The sequence below is a fragment of the Prionailurus bengalensis genome, chromosome E1 (genome assembly GCF_016509475.1).
Source record: "Prionailurus bengalensis isolate Pbe53 chromosome E1, Fcat_Pben_1.1_paternal_pri, whole genome shotgun sequence".
Classification (NCBI taxonomy): Eukaryota; Metazoa; Chordata; class Mammalia; order Carnivora; family Felidae; genus Prionailurus; species Prionailurus bengalensis.
In genome coordinates, this window is record NC_057347.1 from 20,721,843 (window position 1) to 20,741,057 (window position 19,215).

The 19,215-nt window shown below is 46.9% G+C and overlaps 1 long non-coding RNA gene and 1 pseudogene across 1 annotated transcript; one reads left to right on the plus strand and one right to left on the minus strand.

Annotated features, from left to right (window-relative positions):
• Window positions 1-1,709: 1,709 nt before the first annotated feature.
• On the minus strand, window positions 1,710-9,573 carry LOC122485216. The gene is made up of 3 exons (XR_006297817.1): window positions 8,749-9,573; window positions 5,184-5,367; window positions 1,710-2,066 (listed from the first exon to the last, which is right to left on the minus strand). It is a non-coding gene; the product is annotated as an uncharacterized LOC122485216 (long non-coding RNA).
• Window positions 9,574-14,343: 4,770 nt separating this feature from the next.
• Window positions 14,344-15,501, plus strand: LOC122484730 (annotated as a pseudogene).
• Window positions 15,502-19,215: the final 3,714 nt, after the last annotated feature.

Consider the following 19,215-nt stretch of genomic DNA (forward strand, 5'->3'; position numbering starts at 1 on the left):
GTCAATGGTAGAGGAGGCAGCCTGGGACAGCCTCCAGAAACTCTTCCTGTCTGTGAAAACATAGTTTCTGACTATAAACGTCTCCCTGGAATGTATCCTCTTTACTAATTACAGAAGTGCTTATCACACTGAGTTGAAGTTGGCTGTCCAGGCCTCGTCCCTAAAGTCTCCAGGACAGAGGCCATGCTCTACTCACCCTTTTATCTCCAGCCCTTGAGCTGTGCCTGATGCCGTGTACATATTTTTTGAATCGCGTAGATGAATTAATTAGTGAGCTTATTTATTAGGAAAATGGGTGTGTGGGGGTGTAGTATTCTATTTCAAGGAGCCTGTGGCATTTCTCCAAGCCCCAAGCCAGAAAATCACTAACTCTCAATCTATCCTGGCCATTGGAAGTGGTTCTAGAACTAGAACATTTGGGGGTGTGATAGAAACCCACCAGAGGGAAAGCAACAAGGCACGACCACAATCAGTTGATGGATTGATAATGTCTTAAGGCAGGATGTATCAAACCTTAAAGTGTGTACGAATCACTTGGGATGTTGTTAGAAATGCAGGGTTTCAGGTCCCACCTCCAGCCTACTGAATCGAAATCTGCATTTTGACAAGATTCCCAAGGACTGCTGCTGTTGGTTTGCAGATGATACTTTTTTTTTTTCCTTTAAGCAATCTTTACACCCAGCCTGGGGCTCAAACTCACAATCAAGAGTCACACGCTCTACCAACTGAGCCAGCCAGATACCCTACAGACCATACTTTGAATAGCAAGATTTGAAGGAGTCTCAATGGTTGTATAATCAAACATATACTCCCTAGGGAAACTGAGTCCCAGGAAGAGCCCCTGCCTTTGACTAGATCAGAGCAAGGTGCTGGTAGAGCTAGGACCAGAACTCAAAGCTTCTGCTTTGAGTAGTGGGTAGTCTCCACTGCCCAATGTGGCAGTGAGCATTTGTGAGACAACATGCTGGGAGAGGAAGATAGAGAAGTCAGGGAGGGCAGCACCCTGGATCTTCTCCAGGTAACCCCAGTCCCTTCCTATTCCTATTTTTAATTGGGGGGGGGGGGTGGCCTTCTTTTCTCCATATTTTTTTTTCTCCTCTAAAAGCTTGGTGTAGATGGGAATGCAAGCTGGTGCATTCCCACCCTCTCTGGAAAACAGTATGGCGGTTCGTCAAAAAATTAAAAATAGAACTACCCTATGACCCAGCAATGGCACTACTAGGTATTTATCCAAGGGATACAGGTGTGCTGTTTCCAAGGGGCACATGCACCCCCATGTTTATAGCAGCACTATCAACAATAGCCAAAGTATGGAAAGAGCCCAAATGTCCATCCACAGATGAATGGATAAAGAAGATGTGATATATATACAATGGAGTATTACTCGGCAATCAAAAAAGAATGAAATCTTGCCATTTGCAACTACGTGGATGGAACTGGAGGGTATTATGCTGGGTGAAATTAGTCAGAGAAAGACAAATATCATATGACTTCACTCATATGAGGACTTTAAGACAGAATAGATGAACACAAGGGGAGGGAAGCAAAAATAATATAAAAATGGGGAGGGAGACAAAACATAAGAGACTCTTAAATATGGAGAACAAACAGAGGGTTACTGAAGGGGTTGTGGGAGGGGGGATGGGCTAAATGGGGAAGGGGCATTAAGGAATCTACTCCTGAAATTGTTGTTGCACTATATGCTAACTAACTTGGGTATAAATTTAAAACATATTAAAAATAAACAAACAGAAAACTGGAAATTCAAAATACAAAAAATAAAAAATAAATAAAATAATAAAAGCTTGGTGTAGAGGTTAAATAAGATATTGCTGGGGCTGGGAAAAATTTGGATTCTTTTCTTACCTCCACCTGACAAAGTAGCAACTATTCGGTACTAATATCATCCACCATTGATATTCGATTAGTATCTATAGTGCTGACACTCCAGGAACAGTGTGACATCATTCCCAAGGTGACATCTTCTAATCTGTCCCCCAAACTCCCTCTCCTCCTGCCGTTCACCCAGAGTTTCTCAACTGGTGAGCTTTGGTAGTATTCATTTCCTAGAATTAAGATCACGAAATAAGATGATGTTAAAATGCACAGTGTGAAAAATAAACAAAATACAATATAATGCACAGTGTGCCCCTCTGACTTTTTTGAATCAACAAGATTAATTCCTCGGACTATCCAGAGGTAGAAATGATATGAGCAGTGCTTCTCTCCAAATTCTAACAACCTGAACCCTAAAGAAATGATACAGGGGAAAAGTAGAAGCCACAAAACCAGGAGACCTCAGAAGCTATGTAGTCCAGTGTCCCACCCAATGTCTGAATCCCCTCTACTGTGTGCTGCAATGCCAGACTTACTTGGGCCACTTGACTCTTTCGGCCACCCCCATTCCATGTAGATGTCGCCGCACAAAAGCAGGCTCCAGGCCACCCCCATTCCACGTAGATGTCGCCGCACAAAAGCAGGCTCCAACACCATTTCACTCAGTCTTACTCCTGAGTCACTCCCCAGACACTCCATGCCCTGAATCCCAACTGTCCCATCTTCTTGTTACTCATTACCCCTATTTATGAGCTTGGTTTGTCCTTTGGATCTGATAGTCCACCAAGATAGGACCAGGTCGAAGTGAATTACAATCAAGGAGGAGAGCCAAGGTCATGGCCCGTTAAGGAAGCGCCTTCTATTTTTCTCAAGTTGATCTCCCTCTTAGAGTTTCTATCCGTAGAATTCTAACACAATTATCACTAAACTCCGTAAAGTCGGCCTTCTCAGTGTCTAAGGTCTGTGTCTGACTGTGCTTAGCCACGTCGCAGTCACTTTCTCCTAGTGTCCCCACCCTTTCCAAGTCTCTAATTAGCCCTTCTGTGCTGAGTAGGGTTCGGATCAGAGGAGCATTTTCCCCATACAGTTCTCAGGAGGCCTTAGGGATACAGTGGCACCCAAGCTTTAGATACTTGTACTGAGGCATCGATGGCGGCTGGGGATCTTCATTTCAGTAAGCAGCTCAGGAGATTTTGCCGCAGGTGGGCGGGAGGCCTAACTTGGGAGAAATAGTGATGGGAATTTTGGTGCCAGACACATCAGAGATCAGTTCCTAGCTTCGCAACTTACTGCCTGTGTGACCTTAAACAAATTAGTTTATCTTTATAAGCCTCGGTTTCCTCCTCTCTTCTATACTTCTGAGTATTAAAACCACAAGGTGAGATGTCTATATGGTGCTTTGTATAATTCAAGGCAGGTACTGAGCATTCAGTAAATACAAGTTAGCATTGCTGTTAGTGTAACTGCTTCTTTTATCTTCAGGATAGGGAACGTATTTATTTTTTAATGTTTGTTTATTTTTGCGGCAGAAAGAGTGTGGGCAGGGGAGGGGCAGAGAGAGGAGCCAAAGTAGGCTTTGCACTGACAGCAGTGAGCCCGATGCAGGGCTCGAACTCACCAACTGTGAGCTCATGACCTGAGCCGAAGTTGGATGCTCAACTGACTGAGCCCCCAGGCGCCCCCAGGATAGGGAATGTATTAGCAGGCAATTTATCGCATATCCTTTTTAGCTGACTGAGATTTCTAAAAGATGCTGGTGAGTCTTCTGATCACCCTATGACTTCTCCCTATGTCAGCTTTGTGATTCCTCTCGGTAATTCGTCACCATTTCCATGCAGACCCATGGGCCTTGCACTTAGTAGGGGATCACAATTTGCTGAGTATTTTTTAATGAGTGAGTGCCATCTGGCCAGGGCTTCTTACTACACTCCCACGGCAACATCACCTCTGTTGTCACCCTTCTCCAGTGCTCTCCAGCATCTTCTGGATGTTACAGTGCTCGTTTGGTTCCCCATTGCCCCATCACTGAAGAGTGCCATCCCACAGATGACTTCTGCCAGTTTGTATTTACTTTGTTGCATTAAGACGCCCAGTGCATTTCATCATATATGCTCTATGCATATGTTGCATTTTTAACTAGACAGATAATGAGCAATGAAGCCAGTAAGAGGAGAGTAGGAGTTGAGGCAGTGGGTGGGATGTGCTTTGACAGCCAGGTCATAGACTGTCTTTTTCTTTTCACAGAAGTGTTCAGTATAGTTCTTTGTCACCAAAGAATTCATTCAGGGGAGTTGAGCCTGCACCACGGATAGGCTACATTCCAAGTTCTTGGAACTACATTCCAAGTTCTCCATCAATGAATAAATACACGCAGCAGCCATGCAGAGCACATGTATGTAACGACAAGGAGAGTAGGGCTCTGGCGTTCGGGTTGGAAGGGCGGCAGAGCATGGGGTTAGGAGCAAAGGCTCAGGGAGGGGCCGGTCCTGCCATCGTGCACTGTGTGGGACCCCCGGACAAGTCACATGAGCCCTTCCAGACTCAGTTTCCTCTTCTGTAAAGTGACGGTAATACGAATACTGACCTCATATTGTTGCCCTGAGAACTAATTGCAATAAGGTACATTACACACTTTGTATGCGGTTGGGTACATAGGGCTCAATAAATGGGAGCTCCCAGTGCATCAGTCCCCACCAGTCCCCTGAGCTGGGGCTTCAGTGTGGCTCATAACTGGGAGAAGGAGGAGTTCTGTTCTGGTTCTTCTTTTGACACCCTGGTTCTCTGGCGTCCTCTTATCTGTTCCTTCGTGTGAGGCTGGGCATTTCCTTGTAGCTCAGCTGATAATGCTAATTGCGGGGAGTTCGCGACCTCTCCATCTAGGGTTTCTCAACCTTCAGTCTTGAAGGTACAGTGACTTCCTGGCTTCCCTATTCATGCTTTGTCACCTGAGTTCCTAATTGCTCTTGCACAGCCAGGTACCCCTCCCAGTGGAAATGCACACACACAGGGCACATCCGTGCAGAGCTGTTCCTCGAACCCCAACCCCTGATCTTGTGGGGTTGCTTCGGGAAGGTTTTACAGACCAATGAATCCTAAATCTGGCTGGTCATTAGATTCACCTGGGATGCTTTTATTTTTTTTAATGGTTATTTATTTATTTTGAGAGAGAGAGAGAGAGCAGGGGAGGGGCAGAGAGAGAAGGAGAGGAAGAATCCCAGGCAGGCCCTGCACGGTCAGCGCAGAGCCCAGCTCAGGGCTCCATCCCACAAACCAGGAGATCATGACCTGAGCCAAAACCAAGAGTCGGATGCTTAACCAACTGAGCCACCCAGGTGGCCCCAACTCACCTGGGACGCTTTAGCAAAAGATGCAGCTTCCAGGATCCCAGGCTCAGTCCTTTTGAATGGAAATCTTTGTGGCCAAGAACCACTATAATAAGAACACCTGGGGTCACACACGTAAAAGGAATCACTGCAGAGATCCGTGTTGCCTGGTAAATTAATGGCCGTCAGGTCAAAGTGGTCACTCTCTCTTTTACATGGGAAGAACAGAGGAAAGGTTAACATTTTGAGTTTCCCACCTCAAGCTCTTTTCCAGAATGTACCATCAGCCTGCCTTATTAGACTCCGCACCTAGTATTTCTTAAGTGTTCTGTATTGTCTCCTGCAGGTGCAGTCACTAACCACTGATTTTATTAGGATAGCGTGCCTTCCAGCTCCCCCTAGCAAACCCCTTTGAGGCGCTCACTTGCCTCCAGCCAGTGCTGTGACCTAGACATGTTAAGGATCAAGCCTTCCGCATGTACTGCATTTGCCTACACCACCTAAGATGCCCGAAGAAGAAGACTACACTGTATACTGCAGCCCAAGAGAAGTATGGGAGGGCCAGCTCAGCCTCTGGGAAGAATAAGAGGAAGAAGGAGGCCTATCTTGGTTACATGGGGAAAATCCTAAAGCAAGTGAGTTGGGGCTCTCCTGATGGAAGCTTAGAATGGCCGAGACCCGTGTCATGTGAGTGGCCCTGGGTATGTTCTTGACTTCAGCTTTTCTCACACAGGGGTCCTTCTTCACGCCCCAAGTTCCTGAAAAGTTGCGTGCAAACAGCTTTGATAAATTGGATCTGCAGATGGTGGCTATCTTTTCCCACTGGGCTCGCTGTCTGTTGGCAGTAACTCTGAACACCTGAGCTCTTCGTGTCTCTCTTGGATCTGTCGACAGGCAATCTAGAAATTGATTCTTAAATGCCCTCTTACAGAGAGAGGATTCACCACCTCGTCTGTTCTTCTTCTGTGAAGAGGCACTTACATCAGGTTTTCACTAAGTGGTGCTCTGTACTTCGAATGTACCTAGCATGGGTAGGCTTTCGTTCCTCCTTCCCGCCCACCCAACCTCACTTCGTAGCCTACAGTTGCAGAGAACAAAATCAGAGAAGGCTTCCCCTTTGGAAGAAGCTACGGGGAAGAGAAGAAGGTAATTCTGTGACAGATGTAAGAAGGCTTGATTTTGAATTTTCTCCACAACGATAGGGCAGGGCTGAGTGTTCACGGGTGATCGTTACAAAAGCCCCCTATATTCCAGGGGTTTCATTTGGACTCTGTTGCTTATCCTAGGAGAAGAAGGGGAAAATGGGATGAAGGAATGCTAGGAGAAGGAAAGAAATATGTGATATAGGGCCTGGTTTCTCAACCCCAGCACTTAACGTTTGGGGGCTGCTTCATTCTTTGTTGTGGGAGCTGTCTGGAGCATGGTGGGATTCTGGGCAGCATCCCTGGCCTCTACCCACTGGATGCCAGTAGCACCCTGTCTTCCAACCAAAAATGCCCAGAGACATTGCCCCCCACTGAGAATCTGCAGCTGGAGAACCTGCATTTTCTGGAAGGGCTCTCTGTGCGAGTTTTTGGACCGAGTAATCCTCTAATCATTAGTCTGTCCTTGGCCTGTCCTTCACTGCGTGGGTCTGGCAGGCCACTCTGCTTCTGCAAGTCTCCCAAGGGTCGGGTCTGTGCCTTGGGTCAGCCCCTCAGGGCATGCGAGGATAAAACATGTTGGTTGGATTAATGTATGGAGCGTCTCAGTAGAAGCCAGGTCTGCTGGGGAGCTCAGATGGAAACGATGTGGTCTGTATCACAAAGGGGCTCACAAGTCCTGCAGGATGGGACCATGGAGGACATGGAGAAACCTTTCAAATACTGCTTCAAGCCTTTCCTTTTACAAAAAAAGAAACTGAGGCCCAATGTGAGAATATTACTTGCCTATATGACATCTCATGCCCATCCAGAGCTAGGATTAGAGTCCTGGGTGGGTGATCCTCAGGGCACCTGAGATCATTCTCCTGATGATTCCAGCTGCCCCTCTAACTTTAGACGAAGTCATGAATGACATAAAGTGGCGTGTGATGCAGGTTCTGAGAATATACAGAGCCCTGATCTTTAGTGGAAAGTTGTGGAACACAGATAAGCCAGAGGGGTTCTTGGGGAAGAATCCTAAAGGGTGGATAAGATTTGAAAGGTGGGGTTGGGGGTCAGCATGGTAGGTAGAGATGGGAGATCAACAGTGGTATGGAGACCAGAAAACGTAGGGACACATCCAAGCAAGAGCGAGTTTTCCCAGCGTGGCTGGAGATCATGTCGGCACAAGGAGGTAAGGCTGCAAATTGAGAAGTGTTCAAACAAGATGCTTACTAATACGAAATACAGAGTGTGAACATCTACTCTAAACTTCTATCAGGGCGCCTGGGTGGCTCAGTCGGTGAAGTGTCCAACTCTTGGTTTTGGCTCAGGTCATGATCTCACGGTTCGTGGGTTTGAGCCCTGTGTCGGGTCCACAATGTCAGCACAGAGCCTACGTGGGATTCATGTCCCTCTCTCTCTCTCTCTCTCTCTCTGTCGTTACCTCTCTTTCTCTTGCTCTCAAAATAAATAAACTTTAAAAGAAAAACAACTCTCACTCTCAAACTTTAAAAAAACCAAAATTATATTTTCCATCTTCTGAAGGTGTTGGATGTTAATTCCACTTCTGTTAGGAAAAATTAAGGCACAAAACTTTTTTTCTTTTCTTTTTTTTTAAGAGAGTGTGAGGGGGGAAGAGAGAGAGAATCCTTTTTTTTTTTAAGTTTATTTCTTTATTTTGAGGGAGAGCATGTGAAAGTGGAGGAGGAGGCAGAGGGAGAGGGGGAGACAGAGAATCCCCAGCAGGCTTTGTACTGTCAGTGAGGAACCCAATGTGGGGCTGGAACTCATGAGTTGTGAGAACATGATCTGGGCTGAAGTCTGACACTTAACTGACTGAGCCAAGAGAGAGACTCTTTTTTTTTTTAATTTTTATGTTTTTATTTTATTTTATTTTTGAGACAGAGACTGAGTGCAAGCAGGGCAGAGGCAGAGATACAGGGAGACAGAATCTGAAGCAGGCTCCAGGCTCTGAGCTGTTAGCGCAGAGCCCGACGCAGGGCCTCAATTCACGGACTGTGAGATCATGACCTGAGCCGAAGTCAGATGCCCCCCCCAAGAAAGCGACTCTTAAACAGGCTCCACGCTCAGTGCGGGACCTGATGCAGGGCTCGAACCCACCTGGGATGCTGAACTGAGCCACGGTCAACCAACAGAGCCACTCAGGTGCCCTTGAGGCACAAAAGTTTAAGTGACCAGAGTTAGCATGTATTCTACAGATAAAGGTGCTCTTTCTCACCAGCTACAAATTCCCCTTCCCCATCTTCCTCAGACAGTTGATAGATACAATGACCTAGTTTCTTTCCTCACACCCCTACCATCGTACCTGTGGTGATTCGTGTGGCCCCTGTATGCACGAATCCATGGAAGGCGTATGTGCTGGGTTAGACCATAAATTGCCAGCCTTGGGTGCGAAGCCTACACTGCTCTGTCTTACCCTTGTGCCATTTCTGTCCCAGGCTCACCCAGACTTCAGTGGGTGCTCCTGGATCTCGGATGCACTGGGCTCTTTGGAGGACTGGCTGCTGGAACGGGTTAGCCTGGAGGTGGTTAGACTGTCCTTCTACAACCACAGAAAAGCCGTCACCAGCAGAGAGATCCCTGGAGCAGTTAAACAGAGATCCTCTTGGAAGAGCTTCTGTATCAATGAAATGTTCTGAATGGCTCTGTTGTTGAGATGATTGCACTTGTCAAAAATAATCAGATATGTCAGAGGGCTGAGTCGGAAGACGAGGTATCAATAAGGACCTGTTTGTTGCAACAGGAGTCTTGGTGCTACATAGGTGGTCTCTGGGTCCTGTGCTTTTAGCCTCTGACTTAATTTGTGGGAAAAAAATAAAGGCATTTTGTCTTGTGTGTGTAATGCTTATTTTTTATGGCTTTAAAGTTTTTTCTTAGGCATGCTTCTTCCCACTTGAACTTACCCATTGTCTTTTTGGAGGACACAGCTTAACCCATTATACCATGTACTCACCAACTCTCCCATCTTCAGCCCCAGGGTTAGAGACTGCTGTCCTGGAATGAATGCATGATTTTTTTTAAACCCCCTCTACTTAGATTTATAAGAACAACAACACCAAAAAAAAAAAAAAAAAAAAGTAAAGAGAAAAAGGGTCTGTTTGTTCTTTGAGTATAAGACTCATTGCATTGGTTATCTATGTAGCACTTAGCCTAATAGCATGTGTGTAGTGAGTGTCAAATGTATAAGCTGGTCCTAACTGTAGAAAAACAAAACAATTATAGTAGCATTATAAAAATATAATGATTTGGGAGCAGAAAGAATAAATGGGCTGATAAGCATGGGGAAGGATTCTGGGCTGAGGGAGCAGCCTGAGCAAAGGTCCTGAGGCAGGCAGGCAAGCTGAAGCTTATTAGAAAAAACCAAATGAAAGCCAGGGAAGCTGGGTTCTGGCAAGCAAGGGAGAAGTCTAGTGGGAGAGGAGGTTGGAGAAAAAGACCGGGGCCAAGTCATGCAGAGTTTGATTTTATTCCGAAGATGGTATGAAGCCACTGAAGGATTCTAACAGGGGAACTGACATCTTGTTTAGTTTTGTGGGTTTTGGGGTGTTTTGCCGTTGTTGTTGAATTTTATCCTCCAGTAAAGTGTACAAATCTGAACACACCCCAAAGTTTTACATGTATATACCCAGATTAAGATACAGAACATTTCCATCATTGCTGCTGTGTCAAGAATGGATTGAAGAGTGTGCAAATGGGAAGGCTGGTCAGAGATATCTTGTCTGAGTGTAGTAGAGAGATGACTGTGGCCCACGTGAGTGTGGGTGGTTAGCAGAGAGGGGGAGAAGTGAAGGGATTTGAAATGAATCTGAGATAGAATTTGCTAATGGGATGGGGGAGGGGTGAGGAAAAAGTGAGGCTTCCTCGGTTTGGGGCTTGAGCCGTGTGGTGAACTGTGGTGCTGGCTGCAGAGACGAAGACTGGAGGAAGGAGGACAGGTGTTTGGAGAGAGGCGACAGTTGAGAATATTCCATTCCGGACACGTTTTCAACACCAGTGAACACTGCAGATAGAGATGCCGAATGGATAGGACTGAACCAAAGATATAAGTTTGGGCATCGTCGGTATAAAAGGTGATGTACACGAATCAGAAGGAATGAATGTGATTACCTAGGAAACGGGGTCAAAAGGAAAAGACAAGACTTTTCAAAACCGAGGTTAAGGAAATTCTAGTATTTAGAATCAGATGGTAGAGGACGGACACACCGAGGAGGAGAGATCTGAGAGGTCAGGAGAGGGTGGTGCTATGGAGGCCAAGGGAAGAGAAAGTGGTCTGGTCCGCTGTGCACAATCCTGGGGACAGTGTGAAAGGGGACACGGAGGGGCACCTGGGTGGCTCAGTCGGTTAAGTGTCCAACACTTGGTTTTGGCTCAGGTCATGATCTTGAGGTTTGTGAGACCGAGCCCCACATCAAACTCTGTGCTGACAGTGTGGAGCCTGCTTGGGATTCTCTCTCTCCCTTGCTCTCTGCCCCTTCCCCACTTTCTCTCTCTCTCTCTCTCTCTCTCTCTCTCTCTCTCTCTCTCTCTCAAAATAAACTTAAAAAAAAAAAGAATACACCTACAAAAAGAGACATGGACATCCAGGGCATTTGGCGACACGGAGATCATAGTGACCTTGAGAAGTCAACTCTCTGGAGCAAGGCAGGGCATCAGGCAGATCTGAGCAGGCAGAAGAACGAATGGAGGTAGCCAGAAGAGACAGCTTTTTGGATGGCATTGAGACATAAGGAGAATTTTAGTGCTGAGAGGGAACAGAGACATGGGCGGGTAGACAGAGGCACTTGGTATGCAGACAGCGGTATTTAAGATGAGCTCAATCGTTTGCTGATGGGAATTCTGCAGGATGAGCTGAGATAGTGAGTCAGAAGAACATAGAAAAAGGCAAAGGGTCCAGGACCTTGAGAAGGAGGGGGTAGGATTCAGAGCAGAAGCAGAAGATGAAAGAATGAGTAAAAACACTGGTAAGTGTAGAGATTTCATGATCAAAGGGTGAAGAAGGCACCACATTTTTTCTTTCAGAAGGAAGCCAGTGAGAGTGGAAGAGGGCTGTGAGGGGGTTGATGAAATGAAGCTGTTGTCTGAGGGAGCAGGAGAGTGAGACCTGGGTCCTTGGGGACAGATGGCTCACCAGCAATGAGTGCCTGTGTTCGGCCTGTTATCACGAACCAATGGCAAAGCCCATCTTGCTGTGTGACCTTCTCCAGCCGCTGGTATCTGCTCTGAACCAGGAAGGAGAGAGGCTGGGGAGCAACTCCATGATGGACAATCCAGGCCAGCTAGGAGGGACAGGGGATGAGAGGGGTGAGGACATAGAAGACACAGAAGATATCAGGTCCGTAAACCGAGGTTCAAAGAAGGAATTTCTCTCTCCAGCATGCTTCAGCCTTAGCCCACCCATGAGTGCACATGCCTAGGAAGCAGCGGTGACACCCAGTGACCACTCCTTGAAGTGCACCTGCTCCATGCAGGTCCTAAAGCAGCCTTGTATGAAATGATCTGGGGGTGATCTGCTCCACGTGGGAGCCACTCAAGCCCCACCCCATTCTCTGCGTCATTGTCCCTTGGGGGATTCTGTACCACCAGCCCTGGGCTCTCTATGGGGACAGAGGAGCTGCTGTTCAGGTGGGTAAGTAGAGGTGGACTGTCTGGGCACTGAAGGCAATCTGGAGGCTGTTCGCTCGGACTGGGGCTTCTCTGCTAGGGTCCTGCTGTCCTGGGGATTCAGGACAAGCATCATAGGACAAGTCTGGGCATTCCCAAAACCATGAGGGGTTTGGACAATGCTGGCTAGTGACACAGCCTCTTCCAGCCCACAGTTGCCCTGGGGTGGGGGTTGGGGATTGTCAATCCAGCTGACTCAAGAGCTGAGTGAAGACCCCTCTCTCTTTACTACTCTCCAAGAATTGACTGTCCTCAGGGATCTGAGAGGGCCCAGATGTCTCCCTGAGCCAAGCAGTGGGACCTGGCTTAGTCTAGAAAAAAAGCTGGGCTCCTCCCTATCTTCTGTCATCTATCATAGGTAGTGGGGTGACTGCTGGGCCCAGCAGATTCAGGAAGAGCTCTTTACCTCCCCCTCAACTACCTAAAAAGAATTGAGAGGAGGATCTGCCAGGAAGAGAGCTATTACCATAGATAACTACACTATGATATGGGGGGATGGGAGCCAGGGAGGAACCCGGCAAGGCCTGTTCGATGAAAGTCCTCAAGGTCCCACTGTTTCTGAGGGGCCCAGACATTGTTTACCAGACATTTATTCTTTTTCATCTTCCTGTGAATTTCTTTCCTTCCATTTATTTATTTAACATTTATTTATATTTGAGAGAGAGACAGACACATGCGAGCGCGCGCGCGCGCGCACACACACACACACACACACACACACACAACCAGAATCCGAAGCAGGCTCCAGGTTCTGAGCTGTCAGCACAGAGCCTCATGCAGGGCTCGAACTCACGAACCATGAGACTGTGACTTGAGCCAAAGTCAGACATTTAAGTGACTGAGCCACCCAGGTGCTCATTCCTTCCCTTTAAAGTCCCAGACCCCTACCCCCTTCTCCTCCATTCAGAAATACTTATATACCTCATTTTGCTTAGCCGTCTTTGGTATTTCCATGTCTGTGTGGATTCCCCATAAGTACGAAATGAAATTTGCTTTTACATGTTAGTCCGTCTGATGTCAGTTTGAGTCTCAGTCCAGCCAGGAGGACCTTGAAGGGCAGAGTAAATTCTTCCTCCCTAACAGAGTGCACATGAAATTGGGATAGACTGGCTTTATCTGTTGTAGCCATGGCCAGGGCTATGACAACCTGCCCTGTTCTGATGCCCAGGTCACTGGAGGAACTAGCAGTTTCCTGGTGTGGGTGGTTTGGACTTTGATGCCAGGAAGACTTGAGTCTACTCCCTGCCCTACCACGTGCAAGTTGCAAGAGCTCGGGTAAATCACCTCATCCCTCTGAGTCTGTTTCCTCTCTTGCAAACATGAACATACTGACTTTTCAGGGGTGATGAGAAGGTCAATGGAGATAGGCATGTAAGAGGCCTAATCAGTGTCTGGTACATAGTAGGTGCTCAACAAATATTCACTTCTTGCCTTGGCAGAGCACAAGCTTGCACTCACTGGTCAGAATGAAGACTCTTTCCTCCTTATCGCCCTCAGCACCATTTATGACCTGCTGGCTTCTCTTCTCTAACCACCGGGTTCAGTCTTCAATTTGGAAACTCTTGCTATGGCTTGGCATTCAGACTGAGTGAGGAGAGGCCATAGGTAGGGTGCTTGAATTTTGAGGAGCTGTCCAGCAACCATCCTTCTTACCTTTTTTGAGAAAACCCCCTTGAGTGTAGATGTATTGGAAGGAAGGGTACTGCTTGTGCCTCACCTCCCATGTTGGAGACAGAGAGGAGTCCTACCCAGAACTTTGAATCTAGAAGCAAGGGTAAAGTTGAAGAGAGGGTCACAATCATTTCAGGGAAATTGCACCCAGCCCCTGGAGCCCCTGTGGTACCTGTCCATTTCCTAATCTGGGTCTTCAGTTTCCTGCTGATTCTGTGGGCACCCCATGTCATTTCAACAAGTCCCCTTCCCACTGGTATAATCAGTTTCGATAGCTTGCAAGTAAGAACACTGAGTGCTCATCTCAGGTCAGTCCAGGGAGACTTGAGGGGCATGGGCTTGGTAGAATGATGGGAGACAGCTGGCTAGTAAATGCACTGGCACAGCCATAGTACTATTACACCACGTGTTTGTTTGTTTGAGCCTTATAGGGGAGGAAAAATAATTATCCCTCTACCCTTGTAGGTTCTTAGCTGAGACCCTCATGCAATGAAAAGATTAACAGGAGAAAAACAAACAGAAGCTTAATAACATGTATACCTCCTGTACACATGGGAGACTCCCAGGAAAATGGAATAACTCCCTGAACCGGCCCAAGCCACCACTGAAATACCACCTCCAGCTAAAGACAAAAGAAAGGTGTTGGAGGAGGTGGGGCCAGGGCAGTTATGGGAAGTTGGGGGTGGGGGTGGGGGTAGGGGGAAGCACAGGAAACAAGGGTATATTATGCAAATTTAAGCTGGTGCCTTCCCCACTGGTAAGAGTTTCTATCGATTTAGGATTATCTTCTCTTTCTGGGACAGGGAGAACAGCTTTACAAATGGATATTTCCCAGCTCTCTGCTCCTCCTCATTTGATGGACAGCAGCATCTTCTGGAATAGTGCCAGGTGCATCCTGGAGACACAATGATAAAGGTCAGAGTAAACAGATTTGGCCACATTAAGTGCCTGGTCACCAGGACTGCTTTTAACTCTGACAGAGTGAATATTGTTGTCATATATGACCCCTTCATTGATCTCAACTACGTGGTCTACATGTTCCAGTATGATTCCACACATGGCAAATTCATGGCATAGTCAAGGCTGAGAACAGGAAACTTGTCAACAGAAAGCCCATCTCTATCTCCCAGGAGTGAGACCCTGCCAACCTCAAATGGGATGATGCTATTGCTGAGTATGTTGTGGAGTTCACTGGGGTCTTCACCAGGGAGAAGCCCGGGGCTCACTTGAAGGGTGGGGCCAAGAGGGTCATCATCTCTGCCCCTTCTGCTGATTTGCTCATATTTGTGACAGGTGTGAACCATGGGGAGTGTGACAACTCCCTTGAGATTGTCAGCAATTCCTCCACCACCAACTCCATGGCCCCCTGGGCCAAGGTCATCCAATGACAACTTTGGCACCATAGAGGGACTTGTGACCACAGTCCATGCATCACTGCCTCCCAGAAGACCGTGGATGCCCCTCTGGGAAGCTGTGGTGTGATGGCTGAGGGGCTCCCCAGAATATCATTCCCACTTCTACTGGTGCCACGAAGGCTGAAGCTCACTGGCATGGCCTTCCACGTCTTCACCCTCAATGAGTCAGTTGTAGATCTGACCTGCTACCTGGAGAAAGCTGCCAAATACGATATCAAGAAGGTGATGAAGCAGGCATCAGAGGGCCCCCTCAAGGGCATTCTGGGTTCTAGTGAGGACCAGGTCACCTCCTATGACTTTAACAGCGACACCCACTCTTCTACCTTTGATGCTGGGGCTGGCACTGCCCTCAGTGACCACTATGCCAAGCTCATTTCCTGGTGTGACAATGAATTTGGCTACAGCAACCGAGTAGTGGACATCATGGTCCTACATGGCTCCAAGGAGTAGGAGTCAGTCCCCTGGACCACCAGCCCCAAGTGACAGCAGGAGGAAGACAGAGGCCCTCAGCTGCTGGGGAGTCCTTTCCCCAACTCATCCTCCAACACACTGAGAATTTTCCTGACCTCTATGCAGTTTCCATCCCAGACCCCCTGAAGAAGGAGAAAGGCTTGGGGAGCCCCACCTCCACAGGTGCCATCAATAAAGTATATTGTCCCCAGCCAAACCAAGCCAAGCAAACAAAAACAAGACAAATGGAGATTTCCCTTCTACATGTGAATTTCTTTTGTAAAAGGGTAATTTCTAACGGTTTTCAGAGCTTCTCCTATCTGCTATTTCTTGAAAATAATCAGCCTAGGGGCGCCTGGGTGGCTCAGTGGGTTGAGCGTCCGACTTCCGCTCAGGTCATGATCTCACAGTCTGTGAGTTCGAGCCCCACATCAGGCTCTTTGCTGACAGCTCAGAGCCTGGAGCCTGCTTCAGATTCTGTGTCTCCCTCTTTCTCTGCCCCTCCCCTGCTCATGCTCTCTGTCTCAAAAATAAATAAAAACATTAAAAAAAAAAAAAAGAAAAGAATCAGCCTAAATCAATCCTTATGCCACAGAAACATATTTTGGGGTGACAAATTCTGCTTCTCTTCAGTCTTTTCCGTTTGTGTTATAAACTCCCCAAGGCTGAAGTTTTCTTTCATATATCTCCTACAAGAATCATAAAATCCTAGACCTGTGTAGGGGCCTAGAGCAGGCTGCCCCAAGATGGGCCACTTTGGCATGATTATTCTGAGTTAAAAGCAATCAAAACCCAGCAGATTCAGGAAAAGTTCTTTATCTCTCCCTCAACCGTCTAGATTTACAGCGGAAAGGAGAGCCTGTACCGGAAGAGAGCTATTAACAGAGATTTCTTTTTACCTAAGAAACTGATCTGCACAAGAGGGTGACCTCTGTTTTCCAAGCATCTCCTCTTCCTTTCCAGCTGACAGGCTTCCTCCTCTTCTAAGCCCAGACCCCTACCCTTCTCACGTAAGACATATACACGAGAATGACACATATTCCAGTGCACAGTATAGTGATTCAACAATTCTATACGTTACTCAGTGCCCTTCACAGTAAGTGTACTCTTAATCCCCTTCACCTGTTTCACCCATTCCCCACCCCACCCCCACCTCCGTGTAAAGGTTGTTCTTAGGCAACCAACCTGAGCGATGGAAAGCGGAGTGAGGTAGGAGGGCCCACAGTGACCACCAGGCTGAATACAAACACGCCCATGAGGGGACCCACCCTGGGGCACCTGCATGGTTCAGTCCACTGAGTGTCCAACTCTTGATTTCAGCTCAGGTCATGATCACAGGGTCATGGGCTGTGCTGAGCATGCAGCCTGCTTGAATTTCTCTCTCTCTCTCTCTCTCTCTCTCTCTCCCTCTGTCCCTCTCCCCCACTCGTGCTTCCTGTCTCTAAAATTAAAAAAAAAAAAAGGAAGAAAAAGGAGACCCATCTCAAAATATCCATAATCCCTAGCTGACCAATGGATTACTTACAACTGGGCACAGGTACCAAAAAAGGAAAATTCCACACTTTCCCACACCTCTTCACCTTCCCCCTTAAACCACAGCCCCCCACCACTGCCTCCTGGCAGCTAGTCTCTCCTTCGCTGTCCTGCCCGCTGCTCCTTTGCAATGTATCCAATAAACTTCTATCTCCTTCGTTCTGCCCTGGGTGAATTCTTTCACTGCCTTGGCCGCGGGGCCTCCACCTGATCCGGTGGGCCCACACTCCCCTCTGGTAACCATCAGTTTGTTCTCTAGTTCTAACAGTCTCTTTTATGGTTTGTCTCCTTTTTTCTTTCTTTTTTTTTTTTTTTTGTGGTTTTTTCTTTTTTTATTATTTTTTTAAATTTTTTAATGTTTTTATTTATTTTTGAGAGAAGAAAGAGAGTGCCAGCAGGTGAGGGGCAGAGAGAGAGAGAGAGAGAGAGAGAGAGAGAGAGAGAGAGAATCTGAAGCAGGCTCCAGGCTCTGAGCTGTCAGCATAGAGCTGGATGCAGGGCTCGAATCCATAAACTATGAGATCATGACCTGAGCTGAAGTTGGACACCTAACCGACTGAGCCACCCAGGCGCCCCTCTTCCTTCCTTCTTTTCTTTTCTTTTTTCTTTTCTTTTCTTTTCTTTTCTTTTCTTTTCTTTTCTTTTCTTTTCTTTTCTTTTCTTTTCTTTTCTAGAGAAGAGAGAGCATGAGCAGGAGAGGGGCAGAAGAAGAGAGGGAGAGAATCTTACACAGGCTCCACACTCAGCACATGATGCAGGGCTCAGTTCCATGACCCTGGGATCATGACCTGAGCTGAAATCAAGAGTCAGATGCTCAACAAACTGAGCCACCCCAGTGCCCCACTTTTGTTGTCTCTTAAATTCCACCTATGAGTGAAATCATATTTGTCTTTGTCTGACTTATTTCACTTAGCCTTATACCCTCCATGTTGCTGCAATTGGCAAGATTCCATTCTTTTTTATGGCTGTGTAGTATTCCATTTTGTATATCTACGTATATATCTATGTGTGTGTGTGTATATGGTCTCTATATATACACACGTACGACCTCTTCTTTATCATGTGGTTTAGCTTCTTACCTCAAGGCCACCAAATGTTTAAACCACTGAGACAAAAATAGCACTCCATCCTTCTCAGAGTATTTCCAAGAAATTGGAAACACTCATTGTCCCCAGTTACCCATTCCCATTCTTTGCTGTAAGCCCATTTTCCTTAAACAGATAGAGCTGAAGGGGTTTGGGACAGTTTCCCCACACCCCAGAACGGGCTACTTTGGCATGTAGATTATTTTGAGCTGAAGGCAAGTGAGACCCTACAGCTCAAGAGAAACTTTTGTTTTTCCCTTAACTACATAGAAGAATCTACACTGGAGGGTCTTTCCAGAATAAGGGTTATTAGCAGAGATAAATTTTATCCGAGCGGCCATCTGTATAGCCAGGCAAACAGCCAATCCCCAAATATCTGTTCTTCTTCTCGTATTCCTTCCCTCTGAAGTCCCAGACCTCTACCCCCTTCTCCTTAGCTCAGAATGACACATATACCCCATTTTGCCTGACCGTCTTGGGAATTTCCATGTCTGTGTGGATTCCCTGTATGTCCGCTATTAAATTTGATTTTCTCCTGTTAATCTGTCTCATGTTAATTTGATTCTTAGTGCAGCTAGAAGAGCCCTTGAAGGAGTCAGGAATTCCTGCTCCCTGCCATGGCTTCTCCATGAAAGCCCATTAGAGGGTAGCAAAATCACCCCTCAGCCTTCCTGTCCCTGAGTGTCAGCTGGTCACTGGGTCAGGCTCTCCATAAAACAGGTGAGCTGTGAATGCATGCACATGCATTGTATGCAGTGGGGAAAGTCCTGGGCCAGGAGAGCAGGCCTGGGGATAGCAGCCGCCCCTCTCCTACTCACCATTCCTACCCATGCCATGGGCTGTGTTTTGAGAGATCTTCTGAATTTCCCAGAGAAGCTGGAAATCTGTAGGTATAAGTGAAATTGTTAATTTTTTAAAATGTGGGCAACTAGATTTTTTTTTAATTGTAAGCCAAAACAAAAACAAAAAACAAAAAACCCAAAACCCAAAACCCCCCACAAAAACCCACAACCACCTCTGTGGATTTCAAGTAACCTAGGCATGACCAGTTTGCAGAGACTGTATTAAGCTGCCTGGGACCTAGTCTGCCCCCTTT